The following is a 6,021-nucleotide window of genomic DNA, read 5'->3' as shown; positions in this document are numbered from 1 at the left end:
AAAGTGGGCCGGTTCGGGACCTAAACGGGCCAAGTGGGCCGCGATCCCGGGTCGGTCCTGATCCTTAAATAAATAGGCTTAGCGATCCCGGACTAAACGGTCTTTTTGTAGGAATCGGACCGGGATCGAGTCCACGAACTCATGGTCCCAAGCTAAATGGGTCGGGTCTGCAGGCTAAGTGGGCCCAACGAATAAATAGTGATTTAAAAAAAATATTAAATAGAAATTAGAGACAAAATGATATTAAAAAAATATCTAAGGCAATGCCTTGTAAATTTATTATAGAATTGTGACCTAATTTTTTAATTCAAATTTAAAGACAAAAATATTGTAAAAAAATATTCAAAGCAATGCCTTATAATTTTATTATAGCATTAAACGAATATGACAATATCTTTATTAGTCTTCCTCCCCCTATGGAATGAGCGCCACAAGGTGCTAATACCACCACTGAAAAGAAAAAGAAACTAATCAAGATGTGCCAAAATATAAGTTACATAATACATACTAATATTTGTTCATACAAGTTACATGCTATCTCTTACAAACTTCATAAATCCTTCAAGATTCGGAGAAATTTCCGTTGGTGGTGGCGGAAAAGTAGCTTGGTCATTGCTGCTTCCATTTTCGGACAAAGCAACATCCTCGGCAAGTTCAGCTAGCATTTCTTCGTAAGCTTCATCTTCCTCTGGTTGTGATTCAGCAAGCCCAAAATTTCTTCTTTCCGAACGGATCCAATCTTTGAAAAATACTAATTTTTCCAAGCTCTCCCTCATAGACGCTCTATAATCACCTATTTGAAGTCTTGCTTGACTGAAAGCGCTCTCTGATGCTATTGTTGAAGCTGGATTAGTTAAAATATCTCGGTCCATCCTTGAAAGAACCGGAAAGTTTTTTTTCCTTCCACCACTGCAAAATATTAAAGGAGCCGTCGGGATTCACTTCCTCAAGTTGCTGCGACAAATAAACTTCAAGCTCATTTAGTTGTAAATAATCATTACAACTAGAACCAAATGAACCCTTAAATCCTGCCCAAACGCTAAGTCCTCTTACTCCCACAGTTCTTTTAGAAGATTGAGAATCAGAAGAAGAAGGAGTTGAAACATTTTGTCTAGCATGATTTAATGCAACGTGATAAGCATTATAAATAGTTTGAGCATTTATTCTAATTGAGGCTATGGCTTCCGGAAGTTTAGGCAACTCATTATCATCAAGTGTTAAACCATTATAAACAGTTTCATATCAAAATTGAGGACCTCCTAATTTCATACAAGGATTTAACAAAGCAGCAACACCCTAAATAGGGCGAATAGGGAAAAAATATTTTTAAAACTCTTTTCTCATAGAATCAATAGCAAGTTGATAAATTTTTCCACCCTCTGATAAATGAGCAAACAAATTTGCAAGTTCTGCAATATAAACTAAACAGTTAGAAATAGTAGGATAATATTGCCCAGAAAATTTATTTGTAGCAATATGAAATTGTTCTAAAAAATCAACAAGCGTTTTAACATTATCCCAATCCCCATTCGTAAGGTAATCGTCATCATCACTTACATGTACATTAAACGTTGAGTTTATGGGGCTTCTATATTCATATACAATAACCAAACTTTCATACATGTAATTTCATTTAGTTGGACAAGGTTTAGGAATATTTCTTTCTCTTAGGCCACAATCATCACATCTTTTAAATTATTCTCTAAGTCTACTTCTACGGTTTGAATGAAAAAGCCAGTTAAGAGCCATTTTAACCTTTTCAATTTGAATATTTAAAATTCCCATACCATCACCCACAATTAAATGGTAAATATGATAAGTACATCTAACATGAAAAATATTACTAAATGCAGGATTTAGCGTAGTGGTTAGCAAGTCTATAGTATTTGTGTTATTAGTGGCATTATCTATTGAAACCGATATTATTTTATCACTAATACAAAAATATCTGCAAATATCCGTAATTGTGCTAGCAATAAACTTCCATGTGTGACGTGAAGAAATTATTCTATAAGAAATTATGCGCTTTTGCATTATCCAATCCTCATCAATCCAATAACTGGTAACAGTAAGGTAATCACAGTCGTTGCCACTTCTAATAATATCAGTTGTAATAGCAACACGACAATTTATATGAGTAAATAAATAGCGCAAATATTGTTCATATTCATGCTTATATTTATAAATATTGCTTTTTACGGTTGTGCGAGGAAAACCTTTATAAGTAGGATTAAAAATATTTCTAATATAATGCACAAACGAAGGGTTAGAAAGAAAACTATAGGGTAAGCATATAATAATTACCATTTTTGTCAATTCTTCCAGATCGTTTTTTGGATCATAATATAAAAGACCACCGGTAACAATGTTAATTCCTGATTGAAATTGATTTGAACCGTTACTAGGGTTAGCCTGACTAGGGTTTTACACTTAGCCTTTTTTTGTGGAACTAGTTGAGTAAACAATGGCCAAACAGGAGATATTTCCTGCCGTTTGATAGGTTTTCTAGAAAACATAGGAGCAGTAACAAGAGTATCAGATGGGTCATCATTTGTATTAGCATCGTTATCACTAGTTGGGTTAACATGAGGAGCAGGAACTAGTGGGTGTCTCATCATCCGGTTGAGTTTCATCAAGATCAATTTCCTCATCATCATTTTCATTAATAGCATTCACTAACTCATGGTCTAAATGTTCACCGGGTGAAATATTATGGCAAAATTGACTCTCGATAAATTGTAATAAATTATTATCGGTATCAAGAATAGCAGGTGTAGGACGGATATGGGGTTTGGTTCGGGGAGTCGGGGGCAGGGGAGGAGGAACAACAATACCACTAGATTTATGAGTCTTGGATTTTCCCTTATTCTTATTTTTACCAAAACTATTTCTTAAGGAAGACATCTTAATTAATCAAGTAATAGCAAATAAATAAATAAACAAACAAAACTATAATATTACGACTTAAGAGTTGGAACGAGTTTACCGAATTGACGAACAACATGTTAAAAATTGATTATCGTTGAAAACTTGAAGACTTCAATTCACCAACTTCACAATTTTTTCACAAATTGTAACAACCTCAATATGTTTTGACTATTTTTTGGAGTAAAATCAATAGTAGCAAATATAGAAGAAAATTAGTGAGAGATTATGATAGATTGATATTGATTTTGTAGAAAAACTGAAAGAATGAGGAGGTATTTATAGTTGAAAATAGAGAAAAAGTCTAATTATAAAAAGTTTAAGGTTAAAACAAAGTTGGGGGGAGGGGGGGGGGGGTTAAATGGCTATTTTCTTTTAAATCCCAACAACTTTTTTTAAATAGCCAAACGACTAGTATTTTTTAAAAACAATTACCGTTGGGCCCTCCAAGGGACAGGTCCGGTCCCGATCCCTTGGCGGGACCGGTCCTAACGGTTCCTAGGAAAGAAACGCCCCACGAGACTAGCCCAAGCCCACTTCAACCAGTCCTACTAGTCCCGGCCCACTTAGCCTAGGGGGCTCGGGCCGGCCCACTTGCTACCAATATCTGAAGGTAATCTCATTATCCAAGTTTATGTTGATGATATTATTTTTGGTAGCGCTAACTCTCTCCTATGCAAAGAATTTTCTAATCTCATGGAGAGTGAGTTCAAAATGAGTATGATGGGAGAACTCACATTTTTTCTTGTACTCCAAATTCAACAATCGGAGAAGAGAACATTTATTTGCTAGATCAACTATACAAATGAATTGATTCAAAAATTTTGCATGAGTAATGCTAAAGAAAATTGGTACACCCATGAGCCCGTCAACAAGTCTTGAATCGAGTGGATGAAACTAAATACGGTGGGATGATTAGATCCTTGCTTTATTTAACTACTAGTAGACCAGATATTATATTCAAGAAATCACATCTGACAACAGTAAAGCGGATAATTCGCTATCTTATCAGAACTATTTCTTATGGTCTATGGTATCCACGATCTAACAATTTTAAGCTTGAAGGTTTTTCAGATGCTAATCTTGCAAGGGATAAAGAATACAGGAAAAGCACCAGTGGAACATGTCAACTACTGGGAAAAGCATTAATTTTCTGGAACAACAATAAACAAGGTTTAGTAGCACTATCCACAACTGAGACAGAATATACTGCTATTGGACAATATTGTGCTTAATTACTCTGGATTTCTCATCAACCGGCTGAATATGTACTATCTTTTAAGCCTATTCAAATCTTCTGTGACAATTCTAGTGCTACATGTCTTTTAAAGAACTATGTGCATCATTCTAGAGCTAAGCATATAGGTATTAAGCATCATTTCATTAGAGATCATGTCCTTAAAGGGGATATAGAATTGATGTTTGTTAGCACAATTGATCAATTATCAGATATTTTTACAAAGCTTTTGCTTGAAGATAGATTATGTATTCTAAGGGAATTACTTGGCATTACTTAGCTTAGTACAGAAAATTAGGACCTATGTGTTACTTTTTAATTCTATATATGGTTATTTTTCTATTTTTGTATATGTGTAAGAAGTCATTAATTATATTCCTTCGTTTTTCCTCTCTTTTCACATCGGTCACAACTCTCTAGAAAGGAAAATCAATCATCATGTCCTTTCACTGGTGCTTTTTCCTTTTCTGTACTCAACCATCCAATCCCTTCCTTTTAACCCTCTAAATCACTCACATTCCTCCTTCATTGGTTCTATCGCTTAGAAACCCTCTTCCAAAACTCATCAATGGCGAAAAACTCCAAAAACCCCTCTGCCTCCACTCGGAAAAGCACTCGTTCCAGGGCAAAACCTTCCTCTCAGCCCCCAGAACCAGTTCATTTAGGTTCCTATCATTCTGAAGGCTTTGCTTCTTCTCAGGCAGAGCTCTCTGACAATACATGTAGCCTAAACGAGAAAGCCCTTGGAAAATGACCCATGGAAGAATCTCCTGAATCTTTTACCCCAAAGAAACCCAAAGTAGACCTTTCGAGCTCTTTAGAGTCTGACATCAACTTCTAGGATACTCCAAACAGAGATACCTTCATTGCCTTCAAGACAAGCCTATAGCTCATGGCAGAGTGATCGATTTGAATGATATGGAAGCCATGTACTACAGGTAAAAGAGCTTTTCGATTTCCAAGGTTGGTCAAACTTTCTCTCTCTACTGCCTCCAAAAGTCTATGAATCCCTAGTTAGGTTGTTTTATGCTAATATTCGTTCTCCCAAGCCTGATAGGTTGGAATCTCTAATTCTAGGGAAGCACATTCTTCTAGATTGTGCTATGTTTGACTCAATGTTTTAGTGTAAGTGTTTTGGTTTCTCTATTATTTTCAAAAATACATGGCCTGAACATTTTGAAATTACCTTTGATCAAGCAAAGCGTTGTATAGCCGAGTCTCCCTCTGATTTCCTTCCTAATAAGTTAGGCCCTAGTAATGTTAGTTTTGAAACCCCGGTCCTCGCACACATTGTAGCAACAACCCTTCTCCCTCGTACTGGTTCATTCTCCACCTTTTCTCGATGGGATACCTTTCTTATTTATTGTCTAGTGACCAAGCATAAAGTTAAATTGTCTTCTTGGGTTATAAATTTTATTATTGAAAGTACCGATGATCCTACTATTCTTCCCTACGGTATGGTTATCACTCATCTCCAGAAGCCCATAACATCTCTATTTTTAATTACCCATTTGTCTCTGTCACCAGATCTTACAATTCTAGAGCCTTTGCTAGTATGGGGTATGTTTTTGCTACAGGTACCTGGGGAAATAATCAAGAAGGAGAGATTAAGGATGTTCAGACCAAATCCAAAGCTAGAGTATCTGGTTCCCATCTCGATGTGTGTGATCCTGAACTTGTGGAGAAATTGACTGCTATCGACAACAAGCTGACCATCATCAAGGATCTTCTTGTCTCGACTCAATCAACCATTGCGGATATTCATGACATCTTTAAGAAGACAGTGTCTGATTTATCAAAGATAAGGGTCAAGATTCTCAAATTAGGAGAGAATATAGTCAAATCTTTCAAGGAGGTGC

Source organism: Nicotiana tomentosiformis, chromosome 8 (assembly GCF_000390325.3).
Source record: "Nicotiana tomentosiformis chromosome 8, ASM39032v3, whole genome shotgun sequence".
Taxonomy (NCBI): Eukaryota; Viridiplantae; Streptophyta; class Magnoliopsida; order Solanales; family Solanaceae; genus Nicotiana; species Nicotiana tomentosiformis.
The sequence above is the reverse complement of the archived record's forward strand: the minus strand, read 5'-3'. Positions refer to the sequence as shown.